At 42.9% G+C, this 21620-nt stretch overlaps 1 long non-coding RNA gene across 1 annotated transcript in view; it reads right to left on the reverse strand.

The window, feature by feature from the left end:
- LOC115345143 overlaps positions 1-21620 on the reverse strand; it is a 337375-nt gene that overhangs the window by 39657 nt on the left and 276098 nt on the right. Inside the window, exon 3 of the long non-coding RNA XR_003924731.1 lies at positions 17153-17281. This is a non-coding gene — a long non-coding RNA (uncharacterized LOC115345143). The remainder of the gene's footprint in view (positions 1-17152; positions 17282-21620) is intronic.

The following is a 21620-nucleotide window of genomic DNA, read 5'->3' on the forward strand; positions in this document are numbered from 1 at the left end:
TCCTGAGATGCATCTCTAGCATTGTGTGCTGATGTACAGGGCATGCTAAAAGTCCGATCCCTATCATAGCCTGTAAGACAAAAATAATTCTAGACTTACTTGATTTTTGTAGAAGGCAGAAACAACAAAAATTAATCTTTACACAAACAACCCAGGGGAGCATTTAGTGGGACTTTTCAATCTATTCATGATCTGTAATTCCCAGCCCCCAAAGTTTCCATGTTACAGCTTAATATCTGGGGACTCCATATGTTGAGGGAACACAGCAGAACCAAAATGAGCTGAAAAAAGAATGCATTAGATTCAAACGTGGGATAAAACAGTACCCAAGGAGCCCTTGCTTCATTTTCTCTACCTGGAACCATGGGACAGTGCAGCCATCTCAGCCTCATTCATGTGTGACATTTCTTTTGAATATGACAGTGGTGGCGACCTTGTCATTAACTGATGCTGCTAGCAACATTTCAGCTTTCATAATTCAGTTAATTTTCAAGCCACTGGTTACAGAACCCCCAATATAATTTCAATATAATTAAACCATATTAAAAAATAATAATAATAAAAAATCAGTCCACCTTCTGATCAAATACCTGTCAATGTTTGACTTGAACTCACTAAAGCAAGGAAGTTTTCAGGTATGGTTTAAGCAGTATCCTTAACTTCTTGTTGTCATGCCTGACATTCAGGCATACACACGAGAGCCCCTGTTATTCTGTAGCTTCTTGCTCTGGCTGAGGCATAGATGGAAAATTTTCAGCCATAATGCTAAGGAGCTAGGGCTGAATCTTTTGCTGCAGCTGTGTTACATGCTTCCTTATGGAAGAGCTAGGCAAAGCCATGTTTACTTCCCTCCCACATTCACACCCTCAGTCCAGGAGGCAGGTAAGGCCCAATTTGGCCCGTGTGCAGCTGCTGGCAGTCTCTGGGCTAGAAATGGCCCACTTCTCCTAGGTGACCCCAGGAGTGCTGGTGGCATTGCACTGCATGGTTAGAGGAATTCATGCCATTAGCCAATTTTCTGTGCTGGAGGAACCTCCCCAGAGACCAACCTGCTCCTTGGATTTGCTCTTCTGAAAGAGCACAAAAGAGACAGGCTTCTGGGAGCCAAATCTGCCTCCAGAATTTTTACGGACTCCAAGATGGTGAATGGTCAAATGCCAGTGCTATCCTAGGGAGGCAAACCATCCACGCGCAGTCCGCCATTGCCTAACATGGGTCCTGTAAGCACAAAAGCGGGTCTGCATGTGCATATGCCAATGGCTGTGGAACAACATGTGTTTCTGCAAAACTGAGGTGGGGAACGCATTGCCTATGCCTTTGAAAACTCGATCCTAATCTCTTTTTTTCATACAAATCCTGTGCTAAGCACACTTAAGAAACCTGAGAATGTTGCTGATTTCCTGGTGGATTTGTCTTCTGCTTGGCAGGACTAGTCATTCTTCCCTTCCATTTGGTTCCCCCAAATCACCAGCCTTCTGTATGTGTGCACTTAGTGCACTTCGCAAACAGAAGTTGACATTGATGCCTTTCCTTCATGGCCTTCTCCACCTACCATCACTGTGCTTCCTTGTTTCCCTGCACTTGACTGGGAACATATTGCAAGTTGTGAATTCAGTAGGGGTCCTTTATGGATGATCAGCAGCAATACAGCGAAGTTAAAATTCATCCAAGAAAGGAAGGAAAGAGAAACAACAGCTTTACTGATGCCAACAGTGCTCTGCAATGTTGCAGGAGCTGAGGAGCTGGTCTCAGGTGTCCCTCTCCTCTCAAGCTTGCCATTCATTTAAAGTCTTTCAATCAAAACCAGGTTTCAGTCATTCTACTTCCTCCCCTTCTTGAGAAATAAACCCCCAAAAGAAGCTTGCCTGAGGAAAATATGAGGGCCTACAAATTCAGTCCTCTGAAAGTTGCAGAGTGATGTTAATATTAAATAGGTTTCATTGCTGTCCTACGCCTGAGATTCTGCAACAGGTAGAGGTGCAGCCAATACTTCAGAAAGGACTAGAGGTAGTTATTTTTCAATTGGTGAAACAAAGATCTTATTTTTGCAGCAACTTTGCATGCCGTGTTTCAGCTCAAAGAGTTTTTTGGGGCCAGGCAATACGTGACCCCTGTAACAAAAGATTTGAAAGGTAATACAGCCATGCTTTTAATTACGCTGCTGTTAGCAGATGCACTTCAGCAACACACCCAAGAAGGCAGAAACTGGAGAATACGGAGTTGGATTCAATCTAGAAAAAGATGTGAGAGTTTCAATTAACACAATCCTGCATGATTTAAGAAAAATATTCAGGAGTGGTATTTATTTAGCCTGCAGCCAAAGTCCATTACTGAGAATTACTCTTAATTAGAGTTGTGCGAGGTTGGGAATATCCACTCCTATCATGATTCTTTCCCTACCAGAAGAACTACCAAGCTTGCTGAGCCTCTGGAATTTCTAGGCTGGTTAGAAAAATAGCTAGATGATAAAAGTATTATTTTAAACAAGATAATCTAACCAGTAACACATAGAAAAAAATATTTGGTTTACTTGTGCTTTTAATCTCACATCCACAGCATCATCAAAGAAGCTCTGTCTAAAATATTGCCCCAAAAACCTATGTGAGAACAAGGTTTACCAAACACTGAACCACTCTTAAACAAAAGCATGCTTTGTATCAGATTTTTCTGTCATTAATTGCTAATTTCTCTTCCTTGGATGAACACAACCCAGACTGTTCCCTTTCCAGTGGCAGCTCTAAATCAGAACTGGATTCAACACTTAGTGAAATTTTTGGGTAGGGTAACAGATTGAGTATGTGATCTCCCCAGCAATGTGAGACAGGTATGGCATGCAGGACTAAGGAGGAGTACCCAGTCGGGAAGAAGACAAACATATGAGCAAAAGTCAGCCTTCATCAGTGACAAAATCTGAGAGGCTTAGGATAGGGCTTGAAAGACTGCCCAAACAAACTGTTCTCAAACACAGCACGTAAAACTTGGTTCCACCTTCGAGAGAACATCCTTCATAAAGGAAGTGGGTCTTGTTAGTCCTTGAGTAAATGCCTAATAAACTGTTTTCACTAAATGAAGGAGGTCTGGTGGGGCTCTAGGCACCACATATAGCTGGGCGAGGCTCCAAACCTGTGATTCAAACTCCCAACACCCCAAAACAGGTGATATGGTGGTGCCAGCCACAGGCATACCTCTGACTCAACGAGCTTTTCAACAGAGTTGTGTCAAGCCCATGTCTGAAATAAGCCTTCAGACAGAGCAAGTAAGGACAGAGTAAACAATGATTAAACATTACTCCATTTTCAGCATTACTAAGGGAACATAAGAATTAGCAAAGGGCAAGACCAAAAGGTTTTGAATTTGGTTCAGATAAGCTCAGGAAATATCAATATTTATTTGGGACTCTCAGACATACAAAATGTGGCTTCTCTGCAGTTCTTATTTCACTACCTGTTTCTTACTGTTTTAAATATCCCTGCTTCCAGTGGCAGAACCAGTGGCAGAAACTCGTAGGGGACATTAAGCCAGAAAGAAAAAAATATGGACAGGAAATAAAGAAAAAGATTGAAGTTCAACAAATTTAAACTCCTAAGAAGAGGCTCGGTTTAAGCCTAATGGGACCTTGAGTCATTTCATCTGTTCTAATTGCTTTGCTCACTCCTGGTGTGAGCTGAGAGCCATTGTCATGTCAAAGGATGGAAACAGTCCAAAAATTCAAAGCTTGTGACTACATCATTACCAGAAGAGGAGGAAGCAGTTGAAAGCCAAACCACGGTTTACCTTTTTGCAACTACCCACCCAAATCAAACTTGCAGATACAAAGTCACAGTCCGGATCTGTAACTTACGGTGTTGATTCAAACTTTCTTTTGATTTCCTAGGTTTTTGGACAAGTGATCTATGAAAAGGACATATGAGTCACTCATGACATCACCAGAAGACCCTGCAAGAAGCCGCATAGTTTCATGGAGCTGAGTAAATATGAAAGGTACACAGTGCCGTGCAGGATAAGACAAAATGATATTCATGTGAATGATTTTTTTAAACCATGGACTTGAACCTTGGAGAAAATTTAAGGGGCAATAAGGCTTTAAAATGAGGTAGAGCCAGGAGCCTTGAGTCTTATTAAACAAAAACAATCAGAGTATCCACATTTTTGTAGTCCTACTGTGAAGTTCCAATAAACTGTACCCAAAAAACTCCATAACACTCCTTACCCAGCTTCATGGAAAATGAGAAGTGATTCCAGAGGTTGGCTGACTATTTAATACCTCTTGTAGTAGTTAAAAGGGCCACTTTCTTCTTCTCTCTCACACTCTTTTTTTTAACTTTTACTGCAAAACCATTAAAGAAAGAACTAGTTCTAGTAATAAAAGGTAGCTATATTCCCACAGGGAGAAGGGGAATGGTGGTTCCTGTGTACCCTTAGCGCTCTTGGCAGGGGTATTTATAAAGAAGGTGAAGGTCACAGGGAAGAGAACAGAGTATTTTCTGTTCAATGGAAAATAGAAACTTCCACATGTGAAAAGGAATTTTAGCAAGTTTTATTTCCTTCTTTTACGGTCCTGACATCATATTTATCTACAGTGACATCATGGCTTTAAAGTAACAGCTTCCAGTAACACCAGTGCATCAGAAGCCTTACAAAGCAACAGTATTTGGTGTTTCTGATTTTCTGAGACACTGATGAAGCCTAGACCTGAGTAGATCTTCTTGCTCAGCCAACTTCCTATGCATTTATAAATGCCTATTCAAACTTTGCAAATAACATCTTGCTAAAGTGCCCAGGGCCAGGAGGGTACCCTTTGATGGAGGGAAGTTAAAAATACAATAGTAAAAAATACATAGTTGGGTTCAGCCTGTAAGACTTTATTTTTCCACTACTCCCTGCTTCCTCACCCAAATCGACCAGCCACGCCTGGGAGGAATACCCACTGGGACTGCTTCACCCAGCACAGTTACCCAGGAAAGCTGCATACAAACCTACTCTTACTACGCTTTCAGGAGAACATGTTTTTGAACTGCATCACCAAACTTCAAGGCAGCTCAACAGCTATACAGTGTGAGCCTTGGTTTTGACTAGGTTTACCCTGCTGAAAGAGAAAGTGGGATTTGGCCTGCTTCTGCTTTTAACAGATCTTCTTAGTGATGGAAATTTGCTAGTCTCTGATGCTTGCAAATAAACAGATGCAATTGCCATTCCCAGTTTAAGAGAGAAGGAGCCAGAGCCAGGAGAGAGCTTCAAAGAGACCGAATTACCTCTCTCACCTGTAAGGATGTGATTAAGTCTGGCAGAGCGCTCTGGGGAAGCAGCTTTTACCACAGCCATCAGCAGCCCGCAGAGTACTGGAGAGCTACAAGCTATCTTTTCTCCAAACTCCTGTACCCTTCCTGAACTGGAATATTTATTCAACAGCAGAGCTAAAGCTGTGCATTTTGCAGCATGGAGGTCATAAACAATCGAGAGGCTGGAGATATTTTCTGCAACCCATGCTAGCGGAAAAACCTCTGTCCACACATACCAAAAATACATGAAATGAAGGTAATGCACTGTAATTAGTCTGCACCAAACTAATAAGGACTGGTGGTCACTACGCTCCGGCAGTCGGCACTACCGTTTTCCTGGCGGGCTCTTTTGTCACTGAGATTCACAGAGTAGCAGTGAGGAAGGGAAAATATGGAGCCTCCCTTTAAAAAGTCTATGTGTCTACAACAAGTTACAGCTGTTGCTATTTTAATACTATCTCAGGGCTCATACAGATGTGACATCACACAGAACTAAGGCTTGGCCATCAATTTTACTGCCAATATACCTTAAACTGTAGGGATTTTATTACAAATTTGTATGTTGCATGTGCATCAGAACAAAATCCACTACTGGAAAACTCCATGCAGTTTCATCCCTTTGTAGTAATTCTGTGAGTCATAAACTGGTTTCAATTTGGAATTAAAATCTGTATTAATTTTAAGCTGAATAGAAGTGAGTGAGTTCATCACTATCAGAATGTATTACACATCCAAACAAAAAAGAGTTATTTGACTGGTAAGCTGGCCAAGCAAGAGGAGTTGGTGACGGTTTGTATTCTAATTTCAAGCTGCAGGGCTCCCAGGTGTATTGTATAGGATTTCCTGTAATTTACAGGCAAAATAGGCAGTCTACAGGAAAATGTTTGCCACACTGTACATGTATATTAATTACACAGCAGGATAAAATGATTTCTTTGTGATAGGAAGGGATGTGATCTACAGGCAAACTATTAAACTGATGTGGAAATGCAGACATTCTTCTGCCATTAAAAAGGGCTGCTGGATTTAGGGAAATAAAATTGGCAAGTATCTTCTCACACTTTGTATTCCCAGGTCTGTGACTGGAGCATATCACAATGTGCCAGGCTCCGAGGGTACCAGGGAAGGGAGATGTCTCCTTACAAACACACTCCGGGAACCTCACTGTCTCGCCTATCCTGGGGGGGCTACTTCTGAACCAAGTTCCTCTGCGAGAAAGACCTCCCCCCATCAGTGAGAAAGGAGGAATTTTAAGATTTCAGGTGCGTATTGTTCAGTATCTCCCCAAGCGTCGTATAATAACACAATTGAATTCTTACTAGGATCATCGGATGGATATCATTCTTTCACCTACCACTGAGCACTGAGAAAGCATCGCTTTTCATTACCACAGGTTAGTGCAATATGAAACTGGTTGGAGAGAGACAACACAACCTCTCTTAAAAAAGATGAGGGAAATTCTTTTTAGATATGTAATCAAGGATGAGACATAAAGGGATATGAGAGGAATAAATAAAATATTCAGACTGCTTTTCTCAAGACCAAATTTCTTGTAACTGTACGGGCTTGTTCTCACTGTGAGATGAGCAATTCTTGTTACGCTTATGTTCAGATGCAATTTCTGAAGCAGAACTTTTTTTTTTTTTTTTTGACTGGTATGAAGAAGAAATCTCACCCGCCACATGCCTTTCCCCAAAGAGCTGGGTTAGACTACATATGGTTGGCATTCGGGAGGGAGAAGCTCAGAAACACAGAGTTTTGTTTGACTAAGGCATTCCTTCAAACATAAAACCCTCAGAGCAAAACTTCTGCCCATATTCTTTGAACAATAAGGCCTGGATAGGGCTGAGGATCAGATTACACCAAGGCTTATCTGCAGATGACCTGTGGGCATTTAACGATGCCCAATTTTACCATTACGCATTTAGAAGGAACACTTCAACTGCACTCCAAGTTAGTATCTCACTCCGAGTTAGTATTTCTTCCCTTAGCTGAGGGGGAGGGCAGAACAACATCTCTACACCAGGACATTAGGACAAGGCTGAAGAAAGGCACTTGCCCCTGCCTTGGGAAAGGTTCTTGCCTTTATTCTCAACTAATGAAACAGAATGCAAAGCCAAAAGAGAAGAGGCATATCATTTATAGGCTAAACTGCTGGACTGCCCAGAGAATCAGTATTTTTAAACGCTGTAAGGTCATCAGCCATGGGAGCCAGCTATCACAGATGTCTTCAAGATAAAATCTACGCGTCTCCAGAAGATACCATGCTCCTGACAAGCCCAAGTTTCTGGGTTCAATACTTTAGCAACTGGCTGAAATTTTGTAACTTAGGCTCAGAGCGCAGCAGGCTGTCCCCATGGAGGAGAAGCCGTGGCCCCTGTGGCAGGAGGACCCGGCAGGTCCTCCTGAAGGCCCTGCAGGCCGTGGCGAGTGGCAGCTTCTCGGGCTGGCCCGGGGGCAAAGGCGCCGGGAGGAAGAGGATGGCAAGGCAGCGACAGTGCTGGGCACCATCTCGGAGGGCCTCGCAGCCCCCGCAGCGTCCTGGGCCAGGCGCAGCAGACCTGCGCGGCCTCACCGCGGGCTCAGCCCGCTCTTGGCACCGCGGCCGGGGGCGGGGAGGAGGCGGAGCTGGGGGCTGCGGTGTACCGGCGGGCCGGGGCCGCCGCCTCGGGGCTCTTCTGACGCCAGCGGCCCCGAAGAGCCCCCGAGGGAGGCCGCTGTCAGCCGGGCTCCTCGGCGCAGTGGGCTCCCCCGGCGAGAGTCCCCCCGCTCCGCCGCAGCCCAACCGGCTCCCCCCCGACGCCGGGCCGGCCCCGGGGCCCGCGGGGGGCTGTGGGGAGGCCGGGGGGATGGAGCAGCAGCGCCCACAAGGGTCCCCGCCCGCCCCCCCCCCCCCCTTTTTTTTGAGCTGGGCAGGCTGTAAGAGCGGCCTAGCCAGAAGCGTATGAAGTTTAACAAAGAGGAGCACAAGGTCCTGCACCCGGGACGAGGTAACCAAAGGCCCAGTACAGGCTGGGACTGTGGGGCTGGGGAGCAGCCTCGCTGAGAGGGGCCCAGGGGTCCCGGTGGACAACAGGCTGAAGACAGTCAGCAGTGTGCCGCTGCAGCAGCCGAGGCAAATCAGATCCCAGGCTGCATCCACAGGGGCATTAAGGGGGCAAAGGCGGAGAGAGAGATGGGATGGTCCCCCTCAGTGCTTGTCAGGCCACACCTGGAGTACTTGTGTCCAGTTCTGGTCCCCACAATTCAAACAAGACGCAGGCTGGAGAGGGTCCAAAGGAGGACCACAAAGATGATCAAAGGGCTGGAGAACCTGCCCTATAAAGAAAGAAAGACTGAAGGAGTTAGGTCTCTTCTCCCTGGGGAAGAGGAGGCTCGGGGGGACCTCACTGCAGTATTCCAGTACTGAAAGGGCAGCTCCAGGGAGGACAGAGGTTCTCTCTTCACAGGGAGCCAGATGGAGAAGACGAGGGGCAATGTGTACAAGTTGCTCAGGGAGAAGTTTCATCTTGATATAAGAAAGAAATTTTACAGTGAGAACAATCATTCACTGGAACAACCTCCCCAGGGATGTGATAGAGTCCCCAACACCGGAGGTTTTCAAGGTGCAATAGGACAGGGTGCTAGATAATTTCAGCTAGGCTCCCTTTCCCACAAAAGGTTGGACCAGATGATCTTCCGAGGTCCCTTCCAACCGAGGCTGTTCTAGGATTCTGTGATTCTCTCTGGCATAGGAGACAGGGGAGAGGACAAAAGACGGAAGTTACATGTCCATGGCCAACATGGATCAGCCAGTGGGCAGAGAGAACTAAGAGTGGAGACAAAGCTGCAGGGACGGCTAAAGCCTTGCGTGGACATTAGCACAGGAGCCGTTCTCTGAGGTGTCTTTGCTGTATACCTGAGGATTGATGGCTCTGGTGTAGTGAGGGAGTAAATGATCTCTGGACACTCCCTGGTTCAGTCTAGCTCTGCTGTGAGGACAGCAGTACAGCTAAACTCTACAGAAAACAACATCTCTTTTATTTGCTGTTATGTTTGTAGGACACAGAATCTAGACCCATGTTTAAATGCCACAGCCTTTAATGGTCTCCACAATTTAATGAAACTTTAATAGAAGTGACTGTCACTGTTTCAATTCAGTCCCTCTTTTTGCACATAGAAATCCCTCCAAGGGGGTGTTCTTCTGCCATCATCTCTGAGGCATTCTTCCCCTCCTCTTCAAGATGGGGGGGGGAAATCTTGCTGGAAATTTCTAGAGAAAATAGAGTTTAATTTCTTGGAGGTGTTTTGTTGACAAGAAAATAGAAAGCATGTGTCTCTGCTTCTCTTATTGTACTTCCAAGTAATGAAAGTATTTAAGGAGGTACAATTATGGACTTGGCAAGCACCTGGGGCTCTTGGAACTGCTTTTTCACACTGAATAAACACTGCAGTTAATCTGTTTATGTTACACTGCACTGGAAAACTATCTCCAAGAAAAGGCTACAAGTATGTATTCTCCACTCCTTTCCTTTGTTTTTAATGTTAAATTAATAACTTGTTTAAATGATTTGATTTCTTCTTTTTTATCTCTATTCACAAGACAGCAAGTCAAAAGCAGTTTTTAATTAACAAAGATATAAACCTAGGGATTACTGCACTAGGTCAGACCAATGATCCATTCTGGTTTTGACAGTGGCCAACGGGAGATGCTTCAAAGCAATGTGTAGGAAGCACTGTAATGAACAATAACAGTGTAACTTCCTGCAGGGACCTGAGGTTCTTAACACACACATCTTACTGCTTGCACATGCACCCACTGTGAGAGCTGATATCCCTTCATTTAAACAAATAAATATATATATATGCATATAGACCATTATCTTTGTCTACATTCATGTTGAATCTTTGATGTCATGTAATTTTTAAACCTGTTCCTCCCTTAGAGTCAATTATATCTTGTGGCAGTAAGTTATATAATTTAAATAAGCAGTCTGTGAAAAACAAATGAACAAAAAAGCCCCGAAACCACAAACTACATGATTTAAAAAGCAACCTTGTTAGGATGAGGAGAGAGCATACAAGCCTACCCACTGCCTGCCATCCACACCTCTCACATTCCCACAGTGCCTGTGGTTATTGGATCAGGGATATTACAGGGTATGGTATCTGTGCCTATCCCCCTCGGTATCAGGTTATGTATCAATTATCTGTGAATTTGCCTAATCCCCTTTTGTTGATACTGTGTGCTCCCACAACTGTCATTGCATCCCAGTTCACTAACAGCTTTGTAAATAAGTTCCCTCCTTTTATCTGTTTTCAGACAACCTCTTACCAAATATAGAGTGCCTCCTAGCTCTCATACTGCAGGATTTGATGGATTGTCCTTCTGCTTTCACCTTATCATCCACTAGCTTTGTAAAACTCAGTCCTTTCCCCTTCTCAGCCTTCTCCAAACAGAGGAGTCCCAGCTTCTCTAGCTTCTCCTCATAAATGCAAGCGCTCCATCCCTTTAACTGCATTATTTACCTTTCTCTGGACCATTTCTAACTGCATTATGTCCTTCTTGAGATGCAGAGACAAGAACTGTGCATAGCATGGCATTTTTATTGTAATCCTGATTAAAAATACTACAATACTTTTGATTCCTTAGCACCTATGTGCCTTATGAATGGACATTTCAGGTGGGTTTACGCATGAACAGGGGACACAGCATTGAAAAACTCCCTATGCCATGACCAGTCCCTTCGATAAGTGGGAACATACAGGAACCCAGAGACCAAAGGTGCAGCTGGTCTGCAAATTATTTTCTCTCAGAATATGGCTTGCCAAAACAGTAGAGGTCTAGTACAAGGCAATTTTGAATGTGGACAACGTAAGTCATCAGAACAGGCTGAAGTCACTATTCTGTACGTTATACAACAGAGCTAAGCCATACTTGCCACAAGCATGCAATGTAAACTAGAGCCCTTAGCTGCAGTATAGTCCATGGAGACTGCTTGAGTCATGGTAATACCTGATAAGAAGTTTTACTCTGGAAATGTTGACACTCGTGATGCACGTATGGCCTCTGTACCTGCTGCTTGTAACAAAACTCTCACAAGAAGAAACACTGAGTACTGTATAGGAACCCAACACATGGTCTGAAAAGCAGAGGTCATCTTCTGCCCTGCTGTCTAAATTAAAGAGAGCAATGGCTAGTTCAAATTGCCCAGTGCTAAGTTTGGCTTACTGTATTGCCCGGGGAGCAAAACCATCAGCAGCTGTCAGTAGCAGGCAGTATAGACAAGGAGGCTCTGCTTCTCTCTAGTGACTTTATAACTCCCTGAATATGGCCTTAATATTCATGTTAAAAAATATGCAAACTGATCCTTTGTTCCTGCTCTGAACTCTTCATAGTGTACTACGAACTATGAGCAAATCTTGAGAAGATTACACAAATACTACAAGTTAGCAAGTGGATGCTGAGCCTTGAAAGAGAATCAGTGTCCCGCCCTGCTGCTCTTAGTGCCTAGAAAAGAGTGGCCAAGAATTTGAAAACATGGTTAGAAGATTTTATTTTCAAGTCCATAAAGCTTTACATTTCATCTTTTTCTCCTATTTTAGGCCCAAATCCTATAGTTTCATTTGAGTATAAAGTACCAGAGCACAGAAGTCAGTAGAAGCCCTTTTATTGACTTCAGTTGGCATTGTATTGGGACTGGTGTTTTTCAAATCATAACAGTACAAGAAAGTAAAAACTGTGTATCCATAAGGTTAAAGAAAAGTGTGTGTGTTTAAAACATTGAAGAAATTGTTCTGAGAACAATTCATCTTTCTGAAAATATGAACCCTGTGATGCTGCCAAGGTCAGGGAGAGCTGTGATAATTTAGTGCGTAAGTGCTAGTCATACAGCACAATGCCACATTATTTAATTTTGTAACACATTCATACAACTGCCTGACAATAGCCATGGACGTTAACACTACCTGTGGGCTGAGGTCAAGGCAACGTAGTTTAACGTTAAAACAAAAGAGCTAATTGGATTCCTGTTCAAGTTCTAGCTTATTATGTGATCGGAGTTACTTTTCCTCTTTCTGCCTCGGTCAGCTCATCTGGAAAGGAGGACCACAGTGTGACTCATGACTGAAATGTGAAAGAAAAATGCAGTGCATATGCCTGGCTTATTGGCCATTCTTCCTAATTTCTCTGTCCCTTTTTTTGCCATGCAACTCTGGTTTGTGAATTCCAGGCCATTTCCCTCAGAGAGCGTAACGCAGCTCACCTTGTGAAATGGGAAGGACTAGTGTTAAAAAGGAGAAGCCATCTTCAGCTGTAAAAATTAGATGTCTTGCTAATGCCAAAATTAATAATACAGAGATATTTGGGGCTTACATTTCATTCTTACAACTGGCAGTGCACAGAATAATTTTTAAATAAGACTACATCACATACCCAAAACCTTATAGACAAATAAGCGCTATCCCCTTTCCACAGACGAGAAGCATAAACACAGAGCACTTAAATGAGCAATGCAAGGAGACTGAAGAAATTCAAGACTGAAAAAAACAAAACCCCAGAATTTTTGCCTCCTTGTTTCTAAACTCATAAAAAAGACTTTTTTCTGAAAAAAATTGGATTAAATAATTTAATTAAAGACATAACCTTGTTTTATATTAAATTGCATGCAAAGCTCTCTTCTGTTTGCAGAGGAGCTAAAAGTCACCCTCTGAAATGGCTGTTGTATAGTGTGACTTTCAAAATAATATCCTTTCAGTGCACAAAAGGAGAGAGCAAAAGATATATGTCCTCTGGCTCAACGTGTATGGTTGTCTCTGAGGAGTTCATACAGATGATCAGACCACAAACTGTCAAATGCACAGGAGTGGGGATGTCAGGAGGGAGAATAGTCCCGGCTTGAAACTAGAACAGACTCAATTGCCATCAAACTTCAGGAAGGAAGAACCGGTGAACCCCTCACATCACACACCCTTTGCACTGCCTGGGTGCAGAGCTGTGCCCCAGTAATACTGAATTTTGAGCTGCAGCCTTTCCCTTTGGAAGTCCTCCCCCTCCCTAGCCCCCTTGCATGCAGAACTGCCCGCAACTCCCTGAGCAGCAAATGCCTTAGTTTTATTTTTGGGAAGGACCACTGCAGGGTTCATTCCTGTAAGCACAAACTGATAAACAGGCAGTTTCAGTCCCCACAGGCTAAACTTAAGTTCCCTCTACAGATGTATTTTTGCTATAAGCTGTGGCACACTGTTGTGCCATGTAAGAAACGTACTTATTCAAAGAAGTGGTTTTAAGTTCAAAGATAATGTCATGTTCATTTGAATATAAGCATGAACAACACACTCACAAACACACTTTCTGTCTCCCTACATCCCTATCTCAGCCATAGGCAGGGTGGTAATATATAAAGAGAGAGCAGGTGGGATTTTTTTGGGGTGGGGAAGAAAAAGTCTTATAGCTCTAAAGCTAAGTTCACTGCCTATTCCACATTGTGGAAACGAAACAAAAATGTCTCATGAATTGAGCAGGCATGCTGCAAAATAAAAAGAAACAATAGCATGCAGATAAATGCAGAAAATTCACTGATTAAAATGCAGGATTTTATTTCAAAAGAGTTTGGGCAGAGTCTCCATTTTTCCCAGACTTCTTCTACCACCTGTATGAAGGGGCCACTGGACTTACACAAGCAAAAGCCATTTATCCACTTATATTTGGTATCTTGCAAGGTCTGAGTCCTCAAAGAGCTCAGACATAAGGAGCTTTCAGGTTGGCACCTACCTAAATAGCCTTACTCACTATATGTAAATGGTTTCCTTTGCCACAGAGATTTTGCTGAAGGCATTTGCTCTATGCATGTAACTGACACCATTCAGAGGAACAGGGTTAGGACTCTGATCTCCCTATGTAGTCAGAGAAGAGGGATAAGCCCCGTAAGTGGAATGAGAGAGAGGTTGGAAGACTAACACAATGATTTAACATGCTTTCTGTGAGCAGGCAGTCCCAATGTCTGAACTTCAGTCTCTGATAGTCCACTCCCTGCCTACTATGTTTTATAAAATGCTTGGGAAAAACACTTTGCACATCATCTTCTGCACATAAGCAGTGTAAGACTGGAATCAGGGATTCCAGTGCCACGTCATAAATCATGGCACCTTGTGTCACTGACACTTTAAAGACAAAATGTGAGAATCTGTCTATAACGATATCCTTTAACTCAGGCGAAATCACTTTGGCCTTTCAGTGTGTTTGCAAACACCATTGCTGGCAACCCAAATGGCCCTGATCTCACTGATTTGGTCATGCATATTAACTTAGACGTTTTACTGTGATAAATGGTCATATACATAAAATCAAAATGGAGCCTTCAGCAGACTTTTTACAATAGCACGGAAAAATAATCTCCCCACTACTTATTCCATTATCACAGACTAATTGGAAGACCTGGAAAAGTCCCTCCATGTCATTAGCTGTCTATGAGATGAGAGAGCTGCAGCAGATCAAATTCTTCACAATGATGGCTATCGTAACAGGAGGGATCTGAAGTCCAGGCTGTAACTTACCACTCCCATTGCACAAGAGATGCGCAGTGATGAAATATCCCCAAAACGGGATTAAACAATTATGTTTAGAAACACAAACACATAGAGACCTCCCACTAACTCAGCAGATTCTTCTGAAAGTTGGCACTGTCAAAACAAACACAGTCGCCTGTAGCACCCTTCCACCACTCCTGCTGACAGCACTAGTGAGGAGGAGGAGGTGCTGAGTACTTTGTTATTATGAGGAGGAGGATAGTGTTGGGAAGGGTGTTGAGTTTGACACAGAAGTATCAAGAGCAGGAAAGCGAAAGTCAAGGAAATCAGCCTTGTGCCATCTAAAATTGCTCTGGCACTAAAGCTACAAAAATCAATGACTCTGCTTTCACAGGAGTTTTCACATAAACCTGAGGGAGCATACAGCACGAGTTGCACCAGATGGAAAGTCACTGGAAGTAGAGATTGAGACAGGAGCAACGTTGGTATCTATCAGCTACATCAAACACAGAATTCACAAACAGTAATTAGGGCTATTCACATCTATCCCTGCCTTTTACATCTGCCATATCAGTGTGGAGGGCGAGACAGCACAGAGAGAAAACCGAGATGTTATAAATATATCTGCAGGTAGTAAAAGGATTGTTTATACTCTTATGTATTTGTGCCTTTTATCTGAGTAAAAATTTGGTAATACAACAGTCTGAACTTTAGGTTAGAAGTTATTTTTCCCTGGTTCCACCTTTTCAAACCCATTTCATTATAGCAGCTTGTCTTCCTTGCCCTCCCTCACAAAAACACCCCTCCCCACACCATATTTAAAACCTTCTCACAAAGAAAACTGAAGGAAAATAATTTTTGTGCAACTTATCCATCTTTCAAAGCAGCTTCTGGCAGAAGAGAGCTGAGAGTGATGAGTCCATAGAATAATAAATAATAACAATATTGAGCAGTTTTGCAGAGCAAATATACGTTGAAAAACTTCTCCTCTTGAGTGCCTGACATTATTAATTTTTTCTCCAAATATGCTAGTGAGGGGAGTCAGCCCATTTTTACAGACAGGAAAAGTGAGCATATAGATTTCAATAATTGTTTAAGACACAGAGGAGTCAGTTCCAGAATCTGGGCAGAAAAACTCACAGGAGATCACAGTCCATATCCATGGCAATATTTGGGTAGAGCCCTGCCACCACAATAACTGCTACCAGCAAGTGACACATGCTTGGCATTTTTGACACCTGTGAATAATACCCTCCCTGAACTGCCCTTCCCTGTGGTCCAGAAGAAGTATGTCCTAGGCCTTAAGAAGCAGCAAAGGCTGAACAGAAGTTCCTGTAGTCACTGATGACAGAACTATTTCTAACCCCTTCCCAGCTTCTGCTTAAAAGGGTTCAAACTCATGCTAATCTACTGCCTAAGTAATATGTAACATCCAAACAACCCAGCCTGAGTTGCACAGACACCCATTGGGGACATCCTTTCCCAGCACTCCTGTGGAACTGCAGCATTTTTTTATTTTTTTACCACGATGACTGTGTTTTCAGGCCCATTACTGCACAGCAGATATTTCAGATGAATTGAGGGGAGGGGGAGAAGACCTGAACTGACTTGCTGTATCCACATGAAATGGTTAGTGAATGACCTTGTGTCCAACCTTCTAACATCTAAGACAAAAGCATGGAAAAGCTGAACAAAGGAAAGCAGGAAAGCTCACTGAACAGGGGGTGTATAGGGGTGTGGGGGTTTTATTTGTTTGCATAGAAATTGAGGTTGATAAGCAGCTAGCTTAATTTTAAGCATCTTCCTGTTTTATAGTACTTGTAGTAGTCACAAAAGTAACAACAATTTCCAGGACCAGTACAACACCAAAAGCAGGTCAAAATCTTGCTTGCTCACACTAATGAGCTCTCAGAAATCAATGGATTTAGGGATTCCTGTATGGACAAACATCACTTGCCCCAGGTTCCCCTGATAATGGCTTGGTGATGAAACCAACCTTCATCCTCCCTTTTCCTTACAGGATTGCTTATGAGCCAGATTGTAATGCAAAAGTAACCCAGGCAGAGGGATGGCTCTTCTGTGTCACCTCCTGCTTGCTCTAGGCAATTGCTTGTACTGGCACACCAGTATGATATGGCACACGCTGATGCAAGGGCTCTTGCTTTTGCTTTTTAGAGGTATTGATTTCCTGCCCTTTCTTGTAAAGGATTCTGTGAACTGGAAGCAGTTAAAGGTTAACTGCAAAGATTTCATTAAAAAGAGTATTTTAAAATTGTTCAAGATCCTAAATCATTAGTAGTTAAATACCTACACCTAAGAATCGCACTGAAATTTATGTCTTTAGGCAATGAAGTTCCAAGGGTTACCTGCCAACATGAGCGCCCCAGACTCTGCTCACTCTGCTACAGCTTGGCACCCGCAGGCAGCCCCCAGCTCTGCATCAGGTCCTGGCAGTAGTGCTGGCTGTCACGGGGGATCCTCTGCTTGACATCTCACTAATAAGAAGAGGAAGAAGAAATGGGTTTTACTGGCTGGCAGAGCCTTTAAAGTAATCAAAGTCTGGCATTTTGGTGAGAATGAAAAGTCAGAAGGAGATGCTAGGAGAAGGGGAAAACATGTCTCTACCAGCACTCCTATCCCTGGCATCTGTATGACAGAGTAAGAGCAGGAAAACATGAGTCTAACCCTGTGGTAGAGAAACAGCATCTCTACTAGTCAACATCAACAACTCCTGGTGGGGTGCCTGGGGGAAAGGGCTGGCGAGGAGCAAAAAGAAACATTAAAGCGACAATATGCACTGAACACTCCTGCCAGAGGGTAAGAGAAGTGAGGAAAAGGATTGCTGCCCAAAATACAGTGTGCACATATGTGTGCGTGCATGGAGGAGGAGTTTACATACATCTTGTTTACAAGCTGTAACATTATAAACTGACTTTTCTGTTATTGTGGTTGTGTTTCCCCATTTATACTTCTTTTTTCTCAGCAGCATTTTCTTTGCTTTATGCACAAACTTAGGCCTTAGCAAAAGAGGAAAGTTTGCTGCCTGAGAGCACCAAGGGGAGCCATTTCACTCGCCTGGGGATCTGCACAAGTATGTGTGTTTGTTAACTTTAGGAGCAACCTCCTGACATCTGAACCCAGCATCCACTGCTGCTGACAGCACCTGGCAGAAGGGCTACATCCTGCGCATCCTTTGGCAGTTTTTCTGTGAAGCAGCTACAACAGAGCTACAGTACAGATGGTCCTTCATTTGGGGGTGTTTGGATCCAGACCCTTCATTTGGGTCTGTCTGAAGGGAAACTGCCTTCAAGATATGCAAATATTTTGTTTTTAAAGCTATACGGACATGGCTCAACTAAATTCCCTTCTCTCCTCCAGTGCCAGTTCTACCTGTCATTCAGGCAATGCAAAGGCTTCCCCTACTGTAGCCAAAAAATTCTCTGCAGCTTCTGGCTCTGTATCACCACCCAAACCCTAATGCTGGGGACACAGCCAAGGGGACAGGCTGTAGGGGGAGGGCACCCCAGCAGCCTCAGGGGGTAGAAGTTCCCTTGGGGACACTGAAATGAAATGCTACTCCATCCTGGGGCTTAACCAGCCTTGTACTGGTGGATTTGAGGAGGAGCAGAAATGAGGGGCATGATGTGATACTTAAAACATACCCAGTAGGATCTATCCCCTGCAAAGGATTCAGCCACAATAGGTTCATTCAGTCTTCTTAGTCATTAGAGTATTTTCAGCATTATTTTTTAAAGATTTGTTCTACCTCCTAAAGAATTGCTCTCAAAGCAAAAGCAGAATGATGAATACATCTTCCCTTTCCCTGCTGAATCCAACTTTGAAAAACATAATGCTTCTCATCTTATTTACTCCCCAAGTCAAAATAAGCCAACCAAATCCTGCAGTATACCTATCAATACAAACAAAAGATGCAGAGGTGTTTTTTTGTAGCAGAAATAAACACAGTTTAAGGAATGATTTTCCTTTCATGACAGCTTAAGGTCCTTCAAACTTGACAGAATTGATTACTGAATCAAAGCAAAGGAAGGCAGGGAATGGAGTTTTCTTGCATGCACCTGTGATGTTATACACTCTCCATGCTACAAGGAAGGAAGTGAAATGCTTGAGCTATCGGTAAGGAAAACCCAGAGAGGAAAAAGAAGAAGGGATATCTTGGGATTAGCTTTAGCGTAACATCCTACAGTATGTTTACTTTTCTTCTCCATCTCATATTTCTTCATGGGATCAGTCCCCAGCCCTGCAGACCCTCCCAAGAGTACAATGCCCCTTTCGTGTATTGTACGAGTGGTGCTGAGAGTACGGCAGCTTCAAAACATAAAAGGAAAAAAAGAGTCTCCCTCAACGCCATCATCATTTTTAAAAAAGGCAATTGATGTCGCCTGAAGCAGCAGCTATGAAGCCCAATTATACCACATTTCATTCAAGTGTCAAAAATTGGAATAATAATAACCAACAACAAGGAGCATATATAGGAAATGATGCTGCCATCTTCTTTTGTTTTGGCCACGCGTTTTCATAAATTCATGCTTCGAGCAGACCCAGTGCCACATTCCTTCAAGGACTTTCTTGTTCGCTATTGTTTTCAGTTCTTAACAATTGGCTTCCCTGACTACTTTCCTTGTGTTGACAGTCGCTCACAGAGCCTCCATATGCTCTCACTACTTGGGTAGTCAATCATTTGTGAATTAGCTACCCAATCAAATATCTACAAGAGGCTGGTAGTGTTTATTCATTGCTGGTGTTTTGAGTGAGTGTATTGCTTGCAAAAGGTGTCAGATTAAACACGCAGAAATGAATTTATTCACAGAATATGGATTGCATAGTTGGAAACGGAGACACAAGCACTGGCCTGAGTTCACACTGGTTTTCTGTTGGGTTTTTTTCCTTTGTTTTGTTGTGGCTTACACCATGCCTGAGGTAAGATGTCCCTGGACTCAGGAAAACTTCAGCCACCTGCTTACTTAAAATGGGATATTTGGAAAGAGGCTGGAATCTTGGCTGGAAGCAAGAAAGCCGCTCCAGGGGCTGCCTCAGTGTGGAGGGCAGAAAGGTTAAAGCAATCAAAGACATCCCGATGGCATGTTTTTCTCATCTTAGATCACGGAGGTGCATACTGCAGCCCTGCAGAACATGTTCCTCTTTGCATCAGCAATATTCCTGCATTCCCAGCTGCATGGATAGAGCCTTCATAACCCCTTGACAAAGAACACAAGAAGCACTTGTACATGTTGCTATGTATGATCTCAGACAAAAGCAGTCCCTCTTTTAAGATCTGCCTCAAAACACCAACACAATACTTTCCTTAGCTGTCATTTTGAGGGAATTTAAAGGCATTTTAATACTGGCCAACATAGCCTAAAACAAGCAATGCCAACCTGCAGAAGAGCCAAGCTTTCATACGGCAGAGTTGTTCCAAATGAGGATTTTCACTTGCCTGTCAGAGACACTGCCTAATTCAGACCTGAACACAAACCTTCACAGGTTTTAAGTACACAACTCAGGTGAACTTGCCTCCTTTTATAGGAAAAGGGCAAAAAAGTTGAGGTAACGAGGCTGTGTTTGGTGATCTCGCTTTACAGCCCAGGTTTATGCTAAAAGATGACTAACATATATATCCACAGGGGTTCCATATTTGTCACCTTTACCTGACTTTAGAGATTACCAGTAATCTATTATAAGCAAAAAAATATTTTAACTGCCAGTCCAAAGGAAATGTCACTGGTGATGAGAGAATTGAGTTGATTTATTTTCTTCTTACAAATCATTGTCACAATAAAGGGCCTGCATGACAACTCTGCCCTCAACAATCATTGAAAAACCCAATTCCTTTGAAATTATGAGTTCGCTGGTCCTTATATTGATAGTACATGGTGACGATGACAATGATGCACAGGGAGAAACGTAACTTAGCTGCTTGTCATAGTTCTTGCTTCAACTGGCTTCCAGCAGCATTTACTATTCTGTATTAATAGAAATTAAAATATTAAACACTTACTCATTAAGGTGTGCAGATATGATTCACAGGGAACTAGTAAGAAAATGCTATTTTTAAGTGGAGATATTACAGTGAAGAATACTTCAAGTTAGAGCTTCCCAGAAGAAATATACAGTACTTGTTTATTCAGTGTCAGTAGGAATAACAAAAATTTGTTTTATTGGTAATAGTACATCAATACCTGTTAGGCCAATGGCAATTTTCCTGAAGTTTTCCCTTCTTCAGAATTCATGAAAGAAATTTAAAACACTCAAGGCAAATGTTCAGTGCTAGGGACAGTAATGGAAAGAATCAAAGTGGAACTACCTGGATTGTACATTAAATAAAAGGCAGAGAATGAGCACTGAGTGAATTTTTATATGTTCACATTACAACAAACTAGTCAAAGATTCTGACCCCTGGCACTGGAGAAATCTTCCCAGTTTTGATATTTTCAATAAAATAATTCCCAAGAGGGCTGGAAAAAACACTCTCACTCTCTCTTTTTCTTTCAATAAAATGAGACCCCATCTGTATTATGAAAAAAAAAAAAAACCTAATAATTTGATAGTGTTCTGAAGTAGCTTTTATAAAGCTTTTGCTTGTGATTTAATATTGCCCAGGAAGTCCATCAGATTTTCATGGCTTTGCTGGAGAAAGAAACGTGCAGCATCCTAGCTCGTGCAGTCAACAACTTATACATCGGCAAAGATAATGCTGAAGGTGATGTGCTTAAATCTTCTACAGCCAACCCAGGCTACAATGGAAGGAATCTGGAGAGGAGCTAATTTCAATAATGTGGTATGGGTAGGTCCCATCTGTACACAAGAAATCGCCTG

The sequence above is a fragment of the Aquila chrysaetos genome, chromosome 8 (assembly GCF_900496995.4).
Source record: "Aquila chrysaetos chrysaetos chromosome 8, bAquChr1.4, whole genome shotgun sequence".
NCBI lineage: Eukaryota > Metazoa > Chordata > Aves > Accipitriformes > Accipitridae > Aquila > Aquila chrysaetos.